This window comes from Canis lupus, chromosome 21, assembly GCF_011100685.1.
Source record: "Canis lupus familiaris isolate Mischka breed German Shepherd chromosome 21, alternate assembly UU_Cfam_GSD_1.0, whole genome shotgun sequence".
Lineage (NCBI taxonomy): Eukaryota > Metazoa > Chordata > Mammalia > Carnivora > Canidae > Canis > Canis lupus.
The window spans coordinates 23,177,869-23,195,944 of NC_049242.1; the positions used below are offsets into that span (position 1 = coordinate 23,177,869).

Below are 18,076 nucleotides of genomic sequence, written 5' to 3' on the forward strand. Positions count from 1 at the left end.
TACTTAAAAATATTTAATATTTAAAATTTTAATTAAAAAATTAAAAATAGTACTACGTAATCCAGCAATTCCACTTATGGGTATATACCCAACAGAATTGAAAGCAGAGATTCTGATGGATACTTCTGTACCCAGGTTCATAGTAGCATTATGCACAGCAGCCAAAAGGTAGAAGCAACCCGGCTGTCCAACAAGGATGAATGGAGAAAAAAATGTGACATTACATACAATGGAACATTATTCAGCCTTCAAAAGGAGGGAAATTCTGACATATGCTCCAACGTGGATGAGCCTTGAAGACATCATGCTAAGTGAGTAAGTCTGTATGACTCAATGAGATAAACTAAAGTAGTGAAATTCACAGAGACAGAAAGTAGAATGGTGGTTTCCAGGGGCTGGAGGGATAAGGGAATAGGGAGTCATTGTTTTATGGGGACCAACTTTCAGGTTTATAAAATGAGAAAAATTCTAGAGACTGGATGGTGGTGATGGTTGCACAACAATATGAATGGACTTTATGCTACTGAACTTGACAGTTACAAACAGTGAAAACATAAATTTTATGTTGTCTATTTTCCCACAATTTTTAAAAAAGATTTTATTTATTTATTCATGAGAGTCACACAGAGAGAGGTAGAGACACAGGCAGAGGGAGAAGCAGGCTCCCTGTGGGGAGAGCCTGCTGTGGGACTTGATCCTAGCACCCTGGGATCATGACCTGAACCGAAGGCAGATGCTCAACCGCTGAGCCACCCAGGTGCCCCTACAATTTTTTTAAAAAAGAATAAAATGCTTGGACCATTGCCTAGTACACAAAACACATTCCAGAGCAGACTCTAGACCCTTTCAGGGCCAGACTCCCCTCATAACGATACTAAGGTGTCCTTTGCCTTTTTCACTAATGTGATGTCTCACAAATGGGGAAAAAACGATGGTGGTGTAACCACTGGTGCCTCCACACCCATCAGAGCTACAAACTGTCCTAGAAACGGTCAGATTCTTTGCTGCCATGCCCTCACAGTAAAACACTGCCAGCATCACTCAAGAAAGCAATAAAATTATTTTATTGATGAAACGTAAATTGGGGTGTGTGTGGGTGGCTCAGTGGTTTAGCATCTGCCTTCAGCTCAGGTTGTGATCCTGGGGTCCTGGGATCAAGTCCTGCATCCGCGGGGAACCTGCTTCTCCCTCTGCCTATGTCTCTGCCTCTCCCTGTCTCTCTCATGAATAAATAAATAAAATCTTAAAAAACAAGAAACAAGAAAATGTATTCATTATATACTGATCCTTGATTATACACCTTTTTGATATTCTGCATGACAAAATGAGAAGTATCATAAAGCACTTCTGCTGTAGACAGGAGCATCATGGTTGTCTCCGGGAAAAGCATTTGTGCAATTGTTTGAATTGTGAGTCAAACTAGCCACTTTTTTCATGGAACACCTTTTTTTTTCCTTTAAAGAAAAACTGACAGGCAAATTATGGTTATACAGACTTGAGTATCTGGCAGGCATTTTCTCAAAAATGAATAATTGAGCCTGTCATTTCAAGATAGACTGACAGTACCTGCTGCTAAGGATAAAGTTCAAGCTTGCAAGTGAAAATTAGAATTTTGGAAAACTTGTGTTCACCATTGTAAGCTTGACAGCTTCTCAATACTTAAAGATTTTTCTGATGAGATCTGTAGGAATATTTTGAATTTGATTTTTTAATTTTATGTGCTGAAATTTATCAGCATTTAAAAGATAACTTGGCGAACTATTTTTTGCCCTCACAGCCAATGCATGCTCTTACAAAATCATGCACAGGTTGGGGGGCGCCTGGGTGGCTCAGCAGGTTAAGCGTCTGCTTTGGCTCAGGTCATGATCCTAGGGTCCCAGGATGGAGGCCTGCATCGGGCTCCCTGCTTGGTGGAGAGCCTGCTTCTCCTTTTCCTGCTTCCCCTGCTTGTGCATGCATGCACGCACGTGTGCACGCACGTGTGCACGTGCGCGCACGCGCACACACACGCACACGCTCTCTCTCTGTCAAATAAGTAAATAATCTTTAAAAAATCATACATGGGTAAAAGATACGTTCAAAGTGCAAAAGAAGGGCATCTGGCTGGCTCAGCATGCAACTCTTGATCTTGGGTGGAGAGCTCACCTAAAAAAAAAAAAATGCGGGGGCTGCCGGGGGGCGGGGGGTGGGGGGGCTTAGTGGTTTAGCACAGACTTCGGCCTGGGGTGTGATCCTGGAGACCCGGGATCGAGTCCCACATCAGGCTCCACACATGGGGCCTGCTTCTCCCTCTGCCTGTGTCTCTGCCTCTCTTTCTCTCTCTGTGTATCTCTCATGAATAAATAAATAAAATCTTTAAAAAAATGCGAAACAGACCAAAAGATACGTTCTTTTCTAATTATGTATCCGTATAAGCCTGTACTTTATTTTTTTTAAGATTTTATTTATTTATTTGAGAGAGAGAGTTGGAGCAGAAGAGGCAGAGGGAGATGGAGAAGCAGGCTCTCTGCCCAATGCAGGGCTCCATCTGAAGACCCCGGGATCATGACCTGAGCCAAAGGCAGACCCACCCAGGCGCCCCGCCTGTATTTTCTTCCTAAGCTTTTCTTTGTGAGCTTCAAACGAAACAACATATTGTGTCCAATTGAACGCAGAAACAGGAGAATCCAGCTGTCTTCTATTAATACAAGCATCAAAGATATTTTTAAACCTATGAAACAATGCCACTCTTCTCACTAATTTTTGGTTTAGGAAAATATATTTTTCATAAAAATATGTTAAAATTCAATCAGATTGTTAATTACATAAATATTTTTAAGTGTATGTTTTAATTTATAATACTAAAAATACCAATATCAACCATATAAACAGATGTTCTGTGGAGTCCTCAATAACTTTTAGGTGTGAAACAGTGCCCTGAGATCCCCAAGATTGAGAGGGGGAGCTCCCATGTTAGCGCTTCAAACTATTATTCTGCAGCAGGGGGCAGCAGAGGCAGTCAAATCAAGTGACTCCCCTTGCCTTTCTTTAAAGCTTTCAGGCACTTCTTGGGTGTGACCCGCCCAGTGTGCTGCTGAAGACACAGAAGAAATCCAACGTGGAGTTCATGGGCCAGTGAGTAATGCGACTGACAATGGTGGAGCCAAGATCTGCCCTCTTGTGAGCATCCGGAGGTGCTGGTAAAGTCTTAATGATCACTGCTATTCCCACTGACCCGTGGCAAGGCCTGATGGGGAAGGAGGCAGCCCACAGGATCTGGGGTCAGAGAAGACCCTGAAGCAACCCCATCCTTTCAAGACTGGGGCTAAGGATCCAGCAGAATGCGAAGCAGGCCAGGGATAAATCTGTATTTACTTGACAGAGACATTTCCCGGAGCCATCCCCAATCCCTCCACCATATGCAAGAGGCCAGCACAGATTTATGGCTCTCACCTCTGTCTCCCTTCCACTTGCCAGCTGCACCTCCCAGCTTCCTGCCTGGGGCCCCCACTCCACCAGGCCCTCTCCCTGCAGGGCAGACTCTTCTGGCTCCTGCTTCACTGAGGCCTTCAGGCCTGATCTTCCTCACATGCCCTGGCCCCACAGGAGTCCCCCTACCCCGCCCCCCCAAGCGGGTGCTGTCTCTCCCCAGTCTCTGCTCAGTGCCTTGTCTCTAGCACCCTGCTACCTCCTCTCCTTCACGTGGCTTTGGGCTTTAGGTCCTGCTTCAAAAACAAAACCCCAAAGCCTCCAATTCTGCCTCCTGCCCCAGCTGCCACCCAAGGACCCGGAAGAGGTTGCCTACACGGTGTCCATGTGCACCCCTGCTCCTGCCTCCCCCTCCCCCTGGGGAACCACCCTCAGTCCCCAGCTGTTGACTCCAATGATTCAGGCCTGATGCTCCTGGCCTGCCCCCTTCTCCCCTTCTCCGACCAGTTTTTCTCTGACTTTCCTGGGCTCCATCCCCTGTGGGGTTTTCTGCTGCATCCTTGTGAACCACATTCCCTCCCTGGGGCTGGTCCCCTCTTACCCCAAAGCAGGCCCAGACCCCTCCAATTCTCTACCTCCCTTATCCCACATACAATCAGTAGCTTGTCTCTTTCCCTCTAAATGTTCTTGACCCGCCCACAACCACCCCTGGGGCCCAGACTCACAGCCTCATCTCTCCCTGTCATCCAGACTCTCAGAAGAGGCCCCAGCTGCTCTTCCTGCCTCTGTCTTCTCCCAAGGGCGATCAGGGTGAGCTCTGAGAAGCCAAACTGACACTGTCTCCTGCTTAGACCCTCCCAACACGCCTCTCTGCTCGCAGAACAGAAGTCAAACTATGACAAAGACCGGAGGGACAGGTCCTCCTGCGTACCTCTCCTGCCATGGGCTCTCTTGACCTTTCCCCCTCGGTACTATGGGGACAGATGTGGCCTCCTCCACACACACCATGCTACCTTGGGCCTCGCTGACTGAGCACTTTAGTCCTCATGGCCTTTGAGGGGTCACCATTTTCATCTCCATTTCACTCACGGGGACACTGAGGCAGAGAGAGTGGAGGTGACTGGGCCAGCCCAAGCTTCACATCCCAAGTGCCCTACATCCTGCATTGCCTCCACTCTGTGTAAGTGACTTTGTTACCACCTTCCTGTCCACATCCCATTCAACACACACTTACCTAGTCCCACCATCCTTTAAGGCCAGTCAGGGTTCGGATGCACTTCTTGCCCCAGTACCTGGCGTCACCTGCTTCCGTGGACGATGCTGTGCTTCCCACTAGGGGAGTCAGGCAGGCTTCTCAGAGGGTCCTTGGAAGATGGAGGAAATTCCAAGGCTGGCAGAGGATTCCACGCTGGCAGAGGCAGAGAGGCAGGAAAGCAGCATGTATTGTGAGTTCAGCTGAGCCTCCCAGCCCCACCAGCAAAAGGATGGAGCAGCATCTGCCTAATGCTCCATGATGTTCCCCCCACCCTGCCCTCACCAGCACCTAGCACAGTGCCTGCATATAATGGGTGCACCGTAAGGATTTGTTGGAAGCAAATCTCATGGGTGTGAAGTCATACAATTTGGTGGCCCTGTTTAAGAAAAAGAATGCAAGATTCCTGCTATAAATATAGGCATAAAAGCAAATAGTTATTTGCAATGAAGTTGACTACAAAGGAGCTGTGCAACAGAGCTGTGGCTGCAGTGGCTTCACTGTTAAGCCTCCTGGGGTCAGAAGGATATAAGGAGGATGGGAGGCTCAGGGAGTGCCAAGGCACGAGGCTGACCTGACCTGATGAGGTTAGCCTCTTTGGTCAAAGACACCCTGGTTCAGAACCTGCCTCTGAGCCCTCAATCACCCTCCCAGACAAACTGCCATGACCATGAATCTGTCATGCTTTGTGGAACTCTCTGGTGGCAAAAAGGTCTGATATTCCCAGGTCAGGAGACTTTCTCTTCCTGGGAGAGTAGCCAGAGGGCGAATGTGGGTGTCTGAGAACTGTTTACCAGTCACCTCATGGTGACCTTGGGCACTCTTCTCCTGGGCCCCAGGGTTGATGGAGGGGCTGTTCTGAAAGCCTCCTTTTCATTCTGGCATTCTACTCATCTGACCCGCCTAGGAAGCTCTCCCAGCAGGGGCGGCCAGAGAACTGTGCTCTGAGAGCCTTATTCATTGCCCAGTGTTGAGGTCTTAGAGGGGCCTGCTCCTCTGCTGGGTGTGGGTGGGTGGGGGCGCATTGTCATGGAGGTGCTCCCAGCCCAGTGGGGCCAACTAGACTCGAAATACATAATTACAGCACCTTCAGGCCAACATCTCAAAGACCCAAGGCAGACTACTGGGGGAGTCCAGGAAGGCTTCTCAGTGAGGAGACACTTGATTTGAGAAATGGAGCACTGATTCAGCAGTTACTTCCTGGGCACCTTCCACATGGCAGGCTCTGAGCTAGGCTCTAAGGATACAGCAGTAAAGAGGACAGATGGGCATTTGCTTCAACATTTCTTCTCTCCATCCAGCAGGGAATAGAAATTACTCAGGAGGGAAAGGGAACATGGGGTCCCAGGCAAGGAGAACAGAAAGAGCAACCCCATGGATGGGACAGACTGCACCCTGCTTGTGGATAGAGCTGCGAGAAGTTTGGTACAGGGGAGAGGGAAGTGATTGGGAGAGGAGGCCGGTGAGGTTGGCAGAGAGCAATAATGGAAGGCCTGGAACACCAGACTAGGGATTTAGGACTTGATCACGCTAGCAACTGGGAGCCACAGAAGGTTTTGAGTGGAGGGAGCAGTCAAAGGTTTCTTAGCAAAATAGACTCTTCCCAGTCCTCCTGCCACAGCCACCAGTGTGAGCTTCCCAAGGCCCACCTCCACACCCAAGCCCTGGATTTGGCTAAGAGAGGGTGCCCTCTCCCACCAGTCTGGACTACAACCTCCAGCTCACCCTCTTCCTTGTTCTTCCAACCAGACTGTCAGGCTGATGCACAACCCAAAAGGGGGTGAGGCAGGGTCTCTGGGTCCAGACCTCATTGAGGACTCCAATGCTTCACTGTGAGGCCCCCATAGCCCTCCCATGGGCTCTACATGCTTTCATACTACCTGGTTTCCCTACAAAGTGCCTCCCAATATGCCTGGCTGAAAAATTTCCAGGGCACCCGTCTGACAGCCAGTGAGTCCAGACTGGGGCCTCAGAATAATCCTGCTGGGTTTGGGATCCTGAGCAAGACCCCAACAGTCCTTGACCCTTGGAATAAAGTCTGAACTCCGTTCTGTCTGGCCCGACCACACTCTTCTCTTCCCATCAGTTCTGCTGTTCCTTCCCTGGGAGTTCTAGCTACCCTGAACTTGTCTGGATTCTTCAACAAAGAAACACTCTCCCTCACCTCCAGGGTTTTGCGCAGGTTGGCCTCTCTGCCCAGAGCACTGTCTATTCCCTGAGGTTCCCTCCTAACCTAGCTAACCCCTACTTCTGGCCTGAGCCTGCCTGTTACCTCTCCTAATCCTCCAGGATAGGCCAGGGGTCCCCAGAGGTCTTCTTTCAGACTCCATGCCTTTGCATATGCAGTCTCTTCTGCTAGGAACACCCTTCTGTCCATCGTGTGAAGTCTGGTGCCAGCCCAGTCCATACCAAGTAGCAGCACATCTTTGTATCTCTTTTACAGATGGGGAATTAGAGGATCAGAAAGGTCAAGTAACCCAGTCAAAGCCACACAGCTCTGCCCTAGTAAGTGATAGTGATGAGTGAATAGAATGCCAGGTATGGTCTTGGGAACATCGCTTGGCCTGTTTGGGCTTGGGTGTCCTCATCAGTGAAATGGGGTACCTACTGTGTAAGGTGCTGTGAGGCTTACAGAAAAGCTCTATTGTGCAGCCTCCGTTCCTTTGCTCCCCAGACCAATTAGTGGCTTTCACATGAACCCAGGAGCACGTCAACACTCATTCATTCATACATCAAAACCCTCCAACGCCTGCCCTGTGCCCTGCCCTGTGCCCTGCCCTCTGCAGCCGGCTGGGGACTCTGGGAGATAATCAAACACAGCTCCAGCCCCAAGGCGCGGGGGGAGGGCGGGGGGGGGGGCCTGGAGCAGACCGCAGATCCGTCATTACTCAAGGACAGTGTGTGTCTGACTGCGTGAGTTAGCCTCACACGCTGCTTTTGACTTAGTCTTCCTAAAACTGACGACTCTCCTTCCCGCGGGAAATGCTGAAGAATGATCTGCTCTGAAAGAAAAGAAGAGAAAGAAAAGAGAGAAAAGAAAGGAGAAAGATCCGTTCTTTTTTTTCAAAAACTTGTTTTTCACTGCTTCCTGAAATCTGAGGATTTCACAGCTTCCAGCGTTCACCTCCGCGCCCTGAGCCCTAGAAACTGGGGAGGGGCGAAGAGCAGGCGAGCGAGGGCGGAGCCCCACCGCCCGGGGAGCCCCCGGCCCCTGGGAGGCTGCCCCGCCCCGTAAGCCCCTCACCTCCGCCCTGCTCCTCTTCCTACCCCAAGCCCCGTCCCTCCCCCCGGACTCCCCGCTCCCACCCCTCGGCGGCCCCCTCGCTCGCACCCCACACGGACCGGTCGTCACCACCTCTCCCTCCACCCGGGGTGGGGCCCCGGGGACCGCGGACCCCGCCGCACTCTAGCAGCCCGCACCCCTCCATTGTCCTCCCCGGCAGGGCCCCGGGTCCGCCGGGCCGCTCTGGCCTCAGCCTCCCATTGGCTCCTGCGGCCCGGCCGCGCGGGGCGGGAGGCGGGAGGCGGGGGCTCCGGGCGTGCCCGCCCCCTGCCCGGGCCGGGGCGGGGCGGGCGGGCGGGGCGGGGCCTCGGCGGACTCCGCCCCCTCGGCCGGGGCCCCGCGGGGCTGGCGCTCCGGCGCTGGGCGGCGCTGCCTCGGCTGGGCTCGGCTCCGGCAGCGGCTGCAGCTCCGGTGGGGGTGGGCGGCGGGGATGACAGCGGCGGAGGCGGAGGCGGCGGCGGCGGCGGCACCCGCGCGGGGCTGAGCGAGCCGCGGGCGAGCCGGGGGAAGAGGAGGAAGTGGAGCCGCGGCCCGGAGCTCCGGAGCCCGCCGCCGCGCCGAAGTCCGCCCCTTTGTGCGGAGCGAGCCGAGTCCGGAGCTGGGAAGTCTTCCCCGCCGCGGCTGCGAGCGTCCTCGCCGGCGCCCTGCCCCGCCTGCCCCGCCTGCCCCGCCTGCCCCGCCTGCCCCAGCCGGGGGCTCTGCGCCGGGACGCTCCCGGGAACGTGGCCCGGACGCCCGAGCCCCCGACCTGACCCCGAGCAGCCGCGCGGGACGCTCCCGGCCCAGCCTACGGTCCACGGCTGCGGGCGCGTTCCTAGCCTTTCTGTAGTGAGAGCGGAGCCCCCGCCCGAGACCGGGTAGGGCAGGTGCCCCCCGCCCCCGGCTGAGCTCGAGGGGGCGCAGAAGCCCTCAGCCTCGGCTCCCGAGACCGACCCTGCAGCTGCCTTGGCCCCGGAGCTGCGGACTTGGGACCGAGCGGACGCCCAGGGAGCCCCGGCCCGGGTCCAGAGCCCGCGAGGAGTCGCAGGCGGGCCGGGCGGGCGGGCTGCGCCGGACCGAGCTGTGCTGCGAGCCCGAGCTGCCGCCTTTCCGCCGCCCCGGCGAGGGGCTCGGCGCTCGCCCCGAAGAAGGGAGCCCGGGGTCCCCGCTGGCCCGGCGGCCGGCGAGAGCCGAGAGCTGCAGGTGAGAGGGCCCCGGATGCCGGGCCAGGGCGGCCTTCGACCCCAGCCGGGCAGCGCCGGGCCAGGCGCGGGCGATCCGGTCACCAGCCGGGGCTGGGGCCGGCTGGGAGAGGGCGCGGGGAGGCGGGGGAAGGGAGAAAACGCGCACTTATTGAGCGCCCATTGTGTGCGGGTCCGCGCCCCACCCTTGCGCAAATGGTCCCTCATCTGCCGCTCACTATACTCCGTGGGATGGAAAGGTGTGGTGCTCCGCAGGGGCTCCTGCAGGCGGGGAGGCTGGGGCTCAGCGGGGTTGACGGACCCTGCGCTCTTCACTCTGGGGCTGGGGAGGGTAGGAGGGTTGGGGGGGGTGAGAGGGAAAGGAGCAGAGAACCGAGAGAGAAAGGAAGTGGATAGCCGCCAGGCTGGAGGCGACGGGGAGGGGTCAAGGTGGGGCCACCGGGGCATCCGAGAGCTGATCCTGAGGCAGGGGAGGATCTCTTTCCCTCCCACTCCATGGCCAAGTCACGTCCCAGGAAAGGTGACCCAGAGTGAGGGCAGAGGTGGGAAGCTTCCCTCCTTGTGGACCCCGCACCAGGGAGCAGGGACTCCTTGCCCCTGTGTGCCACACTTAGGATCCCTAAGACACCGTGGCATCCTGAGATGCTGCTTACTTGTTGAGAAAACTCACTCTAGCGGTCCCCAAGTCAGAGTCCATCAGAGCTGGGGAGGTGAAGCTTCTCAGCACTCACCAGCTACCCATCCTTCACATTATTAATGGGACACTGGAGGCTGGGAGTGGGGGCGGGGGTGCCACTTATCCTAGGGCCTGAAGTAAGTGAGCGGTTGAGGCAGAAAGTACACTTTAGAAAACCTTCCCAAACATCCTTCAAGATGTCCACTCCCGGTTAGCATCTTTGGGGTGGGTGGCTGGGGCTTTCCCACCCCTTATGTGAGGTCAGGGTGACCACTTATGAGGCTGCTTTGATAGTCTGTGTGATTGTTGCTGGGGCTCGAGACAGGCCCACAGCCTCGTTGCCTTTGGCCCAGACTGAAGGTCCAGCCTCAGCTTCTCCTGGGCGGAGGAACCTGCCAGACACCTCTGGCCTAGGAGGGGAGGGGCTTGCTCAAGGTCTTACAGCTGGGGCTGTCAGAACTGGGGGCACAGTGCCAGGTGTCTGGATTCACAGGCAGGGGCTCCTTCTGTTGCCCCCCTGGGGCCGTGCAAAAGAGGGGTGTTGTGAAAGATAGGTTGGCATGAACTCTGGGTTCTTGTTCTGAGGGGGGGAGGGGATGTGGCCTTGGTCTGAGGTCCTGTGGCCTTGGCTGTGACTAGTTAACCCCTGCCATGCCCAGCTTCCTGGAGTCAAGGGGAAACCACCTTGGAAAGCCCCTGGGAGGTGGAGGAGGGTAGGGTAGAGAGATCAGCTGAAGGCTGAAGCTCAGTCCCCAGGGCTGGAGGGGTTGGGGGGGCACCAGAAGAGAGAGGTACCTGAGGGGCTTGGGATTCCCCCCCAACACCCATTGGTGAGGATTCAGATTCTCATAATAATCCCTGCATCTAAACAAAGCTCCTCTTTGGTAAGATGATTTCACACCTGTGATCTCATTTCATGATCACAGAAATGGTAGAAAAGAACCTAGAGTGAGGCAGAATGGGGGTGGGGGAGGCACCTGGGACCTCTCAGATGCACCCGTGGCTCCAAGCCTCACTTGTAAAATGGGGTAGGGACAGGCTCGCTCTGTCTTACCTGCTCAGATAGATAATGGGGCCATCACACCTGGCAAACTGTCAAGTGCTCAGGAGATTTCCGTGTTTGCTAAGACTGAGCTTGTTACCAATGGCTACCACGTGTGGGATACTGAGGCTTGGAGCGATGAAGCCACTTGCCCAGGGCCTTTGAGTTTGCTTCAGGAACTGGGTGTCGACTCACGCCAGGTGCTCTGGAAGTTACCCAGATGGAAAAGACAGTGGGGCGACTAGGTCCCAATTGGGTGGGCTAAACAGCCCAGACAGCGCTAAGTCAGACCAGGCGGACGTGGAACCGCTCTGCCTCCCACTCGCCATGTGGCACTGGGCTGAGCACTTCACTCCTCAGAGCCCCGACTCCTCTGTGAATCAGAATTTCTCCTTTATAAGGTTGTTATGAGGATGAAATGAGATATAAATATATATTGCTTTGCCAAATACTTATTTCCTTCCCTATAAAGAAAGGAAGCTTGAATTTTGACCAGGAAATTCTCAGGCTTGCCTTAGATTAGAAGGCTCTATTGCAGGCTCACAGACTTGGGTTTGCCCAGCTGGGACTCTTGAATGGGTCATGTTCCCCTGGCTGCTTCCCTGTTTCACAGCCTTCTAGAATCTGTTTGGGGACCCTGGCAAAGTACTGTAGCTTCTGACCCTCTTACCCCAGGGCTGTTGGCTTCTGGGGTTGGGGGGAGCTGGTGTTCATTCCCTCTGGCCCATTGTCTGGCCTCCCCAGCCACAAAGGTGCGGTGAATAATTTATGGTTCCCCTCACTAGGGGAGCAAGAAGGCAGTCTCAGGGAAATTGCTCTGTGCTCAGCTGGGCTTCTGACCTCCCACCCCCCCCAGAGCAAGTGGGTGGTTCTTATAAGTGCTATAAGAAATCTTGGATGTGGGGGGAGGGGAACAGGTCAGGAAAAAAGGGACCTGTCATCAACACTGGCTCTTTTCCTGTTGGAGGTGGGGGCAAGGTAGACCCACAGGAAATGGTTGAAACCAAGCTAGATGAGTGAGGATCAAGCTGCGGACCTCTGATTCCAAATGGGCAGTGGGAGCCGGCAGGGAGAGGCCATTGAGGACTGGAATAACCCAGAAAGCTTCATCAAGGAGGAAAGCATCCGGCTGGGATGAAAGGCAATTTGCTATAGAGAGTAGGGGGTCCTGACGTCAGTTCAAGATTGAATCCTGACTGTGCTACTTACTGTGAGATGGTGAGCAAGACCTCTGTTTCCTCCTCTGTAAAATAAGTGTAGCTGTGGGTCATGTATGTAAAGCACATGGCACAATGGGTACTTGGTGAAGGGGTGCCTCATTGTGAACATGGGGTGGACTAGTAGCTGGACAGATGAGATGGTGTAGTAAGAGAGGCAGGGGGATCTCTGGGGTAGTAATACTGGGGTTTGTGGGCTCAGCGAGGGGATGTGGAGAAGAGGTAGAGGGCCTTGAGTCTAAGACAGAACTCACATTTCAGAAAGTGTTATGGAATCCCCATCTTCATCTTGCCTGTAAGATGAACACCAGGCCCCTTTGTTGCACATTCAAGGCCTTGCCCAGTACAGCCACTGCCTGGACGTCTGGCTTATTGCTCATCACTGTCTCCTAAGCATACCACGTAGAGCCCCATCACTGCCCCTCTGTGCTCCTTTGCTCACCTCCTTGTCTATCTAGGCCCAATTCAGGTCCTAATTTCCCCCAGAAGCAGTCCTAGATTAACTACCTCACCCTCTGGTCACATCTCCTCTGAATTTTTAACACTCATAGTAATAGTAATAAAGAATACCTGCCACTGCATCACATTTTACAGTCAGTGGAATGTATCTCCATACTCACTGTGTGGCCGATATCAACAATAGCTAATGCCCTTGAATACTTAGGAGCCACTGTGCTGAGCACTTTTATAGACACTCTCATTCACAACTCAGGGAGAGGTAGCTGCTGTTATCACCCAGAAACTGGGCTCAGAGAGGTACGTTGTCTTGATCAAGGTCACACAGCTAGACAGCGGGGAATGAGGAATCAAGCTCCTATCTGCCACTGAACAGACATCCTGTCTCCTCAACTCTACCCAATTACCGCATGTAAAAAGCCTAGAAATGAGGCTTCTTTTCAAGGCTAAAGAAGGGCCAGGTATCCAGGCCCTGGCTGTGTGAGTGCTGGGGAGTCAGCCCCCCTCTGTGGTCCTGTTTTCCCGTGTCTGTGGTAAGTGGGGTGGTGTCTGAGCCCCCGGAGCTGCAGTCTTCTGCAGTGTCCTCTGTCACCCTGGAGGGTAGAGGAGGAGACCACAGCAACCAGGGCCAGAGGATGTGGTGTGACAGGCAGCTGTGATTTTTGGCCTGGCCACTGTCTGGGCCAGCAGGCTCTGCAGTTAGCTGCTGCCCCCGCTGAAGGAGGGTGGTGGCCTGGGCTGCTGGCAGCATGGTCATTAGCCCTGCACAGAAGACCCTGTGATTGGGAGCCTCCGGGGCCAGGCCAGGTTGGCAGGGCCGAGGCCAGGCTGGCTGGGCCACGGTGGGGTCATTGACAGGGCAGCCAACAGGGCAGCTCCTTCTCCTTCTTCTTTGCAGCCTCCAAGGTGGTAACAAGTACTCACTGGGCACCAGAACTTCAGAGGCCAAGGCTTGCCCTTTTTCCTGTTATAATAGTCACAGGAATAGAGCAGTGAGGCTTCTAGCCACGCCCGAAGATGCCACCTCCTAGAAGCTTCCATGACTCCTCCCAAGCAGGCGGAATCCGAGCCTCCTTCTCCCTCCCTCACTGACGATGGGTGGTGGAGGGGGGTGGCGTAGGTCTGCTTTCCTTGCCAGCCTGTCAGAACTAGATTCTCTGCCACTCCAGTTTTCCCCTCCTGACTGTCTGGCACAAAGTAGCACCCCCTTAGTCAGGGAAGGCAGTTCAAGCTGTTCCTTGGGCAAGCTGCTCAACCTCTGCACCTCTGTTCCCTTCCCTATACAATGGGACCAATAATAACAGCACCGGGGGTGGTGCTAAATGAGATGATGAAGTGAAGTGCCCAGCCAGGCCCGGCACACAGGCAGATGTTCCCGTCAGCCTGAGTCTACTCATCTGTCCCCTCGGTGGCCCCGTAAAGAAGTGACTCGGAAAGAAGCTGATTGAAGAGTCCAGCCAGTGGTACCAGGAGGGAGGGTGTGGCAGGTGGCAGGAGGACTCCCGGAGGAGGACACTTTGCTGCCTGGGGAAGACTCCGTGTCAGAGAGCTGGGATTCCCACGCCTTCCCAGTGTGCAGGCAGCTGTTAGACATGGAGGGCCTGGAGCCAAGTTCAGGACAGGGGGCAGCGCCAGGATGGCCAGGGACCTGGTTCTTCTCAGGCGTTAGCAGCAGCCATGGCCCAGTTGGGAGGAGCCATCCAGGTCCAGGTAGCAGATGCTGGGCAGAGAATGAATCCTACCTTAAAGGGAAGCAGCGTTCATTTGGTCTATTTCCCTGTCTTTGTGTCTGTTTGTCTGTCTCAATTTCACGCATGCACATCCAAAATGTAGTTTGATTGAAGATTTTGATCTGGGGGGAGAAACAGACATCTGTCTGTAAGCAGACAGATACAAAACTTCTGAGTTGTGAAGAGCGAGCTCCTGGGGCGGGGCCAGTCCCATCTGTGTTTGTGGATGGTGATACAGAGTCATGCTTGAACCACAGCCTGAGCACACATACTTATTAACCGTGTAACTTGGGCAAGTGATTTAACCTCTCCGGGTCACAGTGTCCCCATCTGTAAAATAGGGACAACGATAGCACCTGGTGCACCCGGTTGGGGTGAGGAGTGAATGAATAATACACGTAAAGCACTTGGAATAATACCTAGCACACAGCAAGCACTCGAGGCACGCTGTTGGTGCTCCATCCCCAGCATCCAGCACAGAGTTTGACAGATCACGTGCTCAGGAAGGGCCTATAGAATGAATCCCAGGCAAAGGGCATCTGCTTTGTGTAATGAATGAATGGCCTGGGAGGGAGGGAAGGACACAGAAGCGGTGACCATACAGCATGTGACAGAATGTGGCAGGGAAGGCCAGGAGCTGGGGTTGTCCAGGGCTGGGTGGGGAGGGTATCAGGAAAGGCTTCCTGGAAGTGGTGCACCCAGAGCTGAGAGTGTGAAGGTACCTATTTACACACACGTGCACGTATACCCGAGCACCACGGCACTGCACACTTCACTGTAGTGTCAGCACAGGAAAATAAATGAGCTCAGAGAGCAGAGGTTCCTGTCCCAGGGGAGCTGGCTGGGGTAGAGCCTGGGCAGGAGCCAGATCTGCTGGACCACCACACGCTGTCTCTCCATCTGGGACATTCGGCTTTGAGGGCACCAGGAAGGCAGGTGAGGAGGAAGTGCAGGCTGAGAGTCTCGGCTCTCCCCAGGCAGCCCTAGGACAAATCTCCTGTGGAAAAGAATAAACAGGCCTTGCCCAGAATTGTTTTATATTCTTGCTTTCATAGAACACCCACCAGTAGAGGTGGTCCTCCAGCATCAATCCTGTGGCAGTTTAGTTTTTAAATAAGTAGACTCTACTTAAAAAAAAAAAAAAAATGCCGTAAAGAATTTATCTCACCCTCCCACCCAAGAGGCTCAAAGTGAAAGTTTTCTTCCACTGGCAGGAGTGAGGGTCCCCAAGTATCTTAAAGGAGTTTGCCCCTGAGACACCCTGAAGTCAGGGGTCCCTGGTGCTGCCTGTGCTTGTGGTTGGCTGGGGGGCCCTCAGGACACCACCTCATCCCTTAATGTTTTGCCCATTTTTTGTGTCCCTCTTGTAAAATGAGGGCTTTGAATAATAAAGCCCTTCTCTTCTTCAAAAGACAGGCAGGGAGCTTGTGGGATGGGAGAGGCTCTAGTGGGCATCTGGGCTCACGACTCTCAAGCTTTGCTGCACACTAGAGTCATTTAAGAAACTTTTCAGAGTCTTGCCTGGGCCAAAGATGAAGGTATTAGGAATTTTTAAAGTTTCCCAGGTGATGTCAGCTGCCCAGGCTTGACAAGCACCCACCACCCTCTGTGGCCTGCGTTCCTTAGCATCCTCAGGATGCTACCCCTGTGAGAAGGAGCTCATTGCTCCCAGGCTGCTCCCTCCTTTGGGGCACTGCGCTCCCTGGGCCCTTCCTGCCTAGAGAACTGGAGGAGTGGGCTGACTTTTGCAATCTGATAAGCCTGGGTTCCAACCCTCCTCTGCTCCTTGCTTGGCATCTCTGAGCCTTGGTGTCCTCATCTGAAAGTAGGAATAACAATAATCTTTCTTGGAGAGGACTATAGAGACCACAGGAGGCCACGCACAGAAAGCACTGGACAAGGGAGCAGTGTGCAGGAGAAGGTCACAGGCAGTGGCAGAGCAGGGCTACACCCAGACTCTGGACTCCCCCCCACAGTGCTCTTCCCACTGCCCTAGCCACTGGAGGCTGGGTCTTAGGTGGGGGTGTGAGGAGGGATCAACACCTGGTCTTGGAGCCCTTACATGCCTCCCCCCCCCTTTTCTGCAAGATAAGACAAGGCAGCAAGCATTTTGTTTTGCTGGGATTTGTTTTAATGGCCAAAGTGTCAGGCCCTCCTTAACAATGAAGCCTTGTCTGAATCTGCTTGTTTTTCCAACCTGGACACCCAATTGCACCGCCTGCTTGGGGCCCTGTCCCACCTGGGAGAACTGAAGAATGTCAGAAGGATGGTTTTTTGTTTTGTTTTGTTTTTCATCTAGGGGAGGGTAATGGGGAGACAGTAGAGGCCTCTGTCTGGCCCTTACCAATAACTGACCCCATTTAAGTCAGCTGCCTCTGCTGGAAGCCGGTTCAACGAAATTATTTCTAGATAGTTACCAGCATGGGTTTTGTAGGCCGAAAAACTTGCATGTGAGCCCTGTCTTTGTCACTTGCTGGCAGTATGACCCTGGGTGAGTCATTTCAGCCTTCTCAGCACCAGTTTTCTCTTCTGTAAAATGCACAAGTAGGATGTACTCCTTGGGCTGTTGTGAGAAGTGAATGGATGGAGTGCTGAGTGTCTACTGGAGAGCGAGCACTTGGAAACCACCAGCTGTTGTCTTCCTTTGGAGCCGCGCTCTCCCTCCTGGTCCTCCCTTCACTGGCTGCGTCCTGCCCCTGCCTCCAGCCTGCCCCGTGTGCTAGGCCAGGCCCAGGCTGAGACAGTGGAGGTCTGTGTGCTTTGTAATAGTAACAGCATCCCCATAGCTGCTCTGCAGCTATTCGTTCAGTGTGTATTGAGAGGTGACTCCAAGGGCTGTTCCTGGAGCAGGCTGCAGAAAGGGGCTCATCCGGTGGTGGTGCTTGGTCTCCTCTGCTCTGACCCAGCCAGAGGGAGCATATCAGCCCATGGTGAACTCCTCAGGCGAGAAATGGGGCTGTGGCAAACCAAGAAAACGGCGTGCAGCCCTCAGAGCTCACAGCCCCTGGGAGCAGTTACAGTCCAGGGCTGAAGTGAGCCGAAGCTGCCAGGGCAGGAAGTGGTCAGTGGATATGGACTGGGCTGCGGCCTGCAGTAGAGGGAACCGGGAGACCCAGGGAGGGCGGGAAAGCCTCAACTATCTCTCTTCCTTCCTCCAATCTCCCACTGGGGCTTCCCACTGGGTGAACCTACCCAGAAGCCAGCGACACGGAGCCCAGTACAGATCACTGGCATCAGCCTCCCCAGCTCCAGGCAGCGTGGGGAGTGGTCCTGGGTGGCAAACAGTAGGTATTCCTTGCTCACTCCCTCCATCAATAGCCATGCAGTCCAGTGGACCCACCCTCCTCAGGACTCAGTTTAAGGATCATCTGTTATTACTTGAGTATATCCCTTATGGAGGGGATCTCAGCCCCCACACCAGAGAAGAATCGAAGCATTCGAACTGGCACAGTGCCCGCAGAGAGAGGAGCTCTGAGGGTGCCTACCTTTCCATGCCTGCCTTACCCAGAGGCGCCTCAGTATCCCTTCGAGATTGGCACCTAGGCCTCTGCCTACTATGCCTGCCACTTTGTCCGGCTCCACCCCCACCTGTCCTTGGGGGACCTGGCTCTGAGTTTTCTCTAGTCTGATCACTTGAACAACCTGGGTCCCTGTCCCTCTTTGCCGGGCAGTGTGGTATAGTGGTTAGAACACAGGCCCTGAAGCCAGACTTCCCTGAAATCCTGCCTCCACCATAAAAGGCTGGAGAACTACACAACGTGCCCCTTAATCTCTTGTGCCTTGGTTTCCTCATCTGTGAGATGGGGATAACAGCGAGTACCCAGGGTTGCT

General features: G+C 54.2%; 1 protein-coding gene and 1 long non-coding RNA gene across 4 annotated transcripts in view; one reads left to right on the forward strand and one right to left on the reverse strand.

Moving 5' to 3' along the window:
* Window positions 1-2,882: 2,882 nt before the first annotated feature.
* Window positions 2,883-7,443, reverse strand: LOC111091527. Its single transcript, XR_005375361.1, has 3 exons — window positions 6,933-7,443; window positions 4,643-4,816; window positions 2,883-3,226 (listed from the first exon to the last, which is right to left on the reverse strand). It is a non-coding gene; the product is annotated as an uncharacterized LOC111091527 (long non-coding RNA).
* Window positions 7,444-8,984: 1,541 nt separating this feature from the next.
* The window catches only part of GDPD5 (glycerophosphodiester phosphodiesterase domain containing 5), an 85,693-nt gene continuing 76,601 nt past the window's right edge, over window positions 8,985-18,076 (forward strand). For all 3 annotated transcript variants that reach the window (XM_038568602.1, XM_038568603.1, XM_038568605.1), the window contains exon 1: window positions 8,985-9,125. The gene's annotated coding sequence lies outside the window, so the exon portion shown is untranslated. The remainder of the gene's footprint in view (window positions 9,126-18,076) is intronic.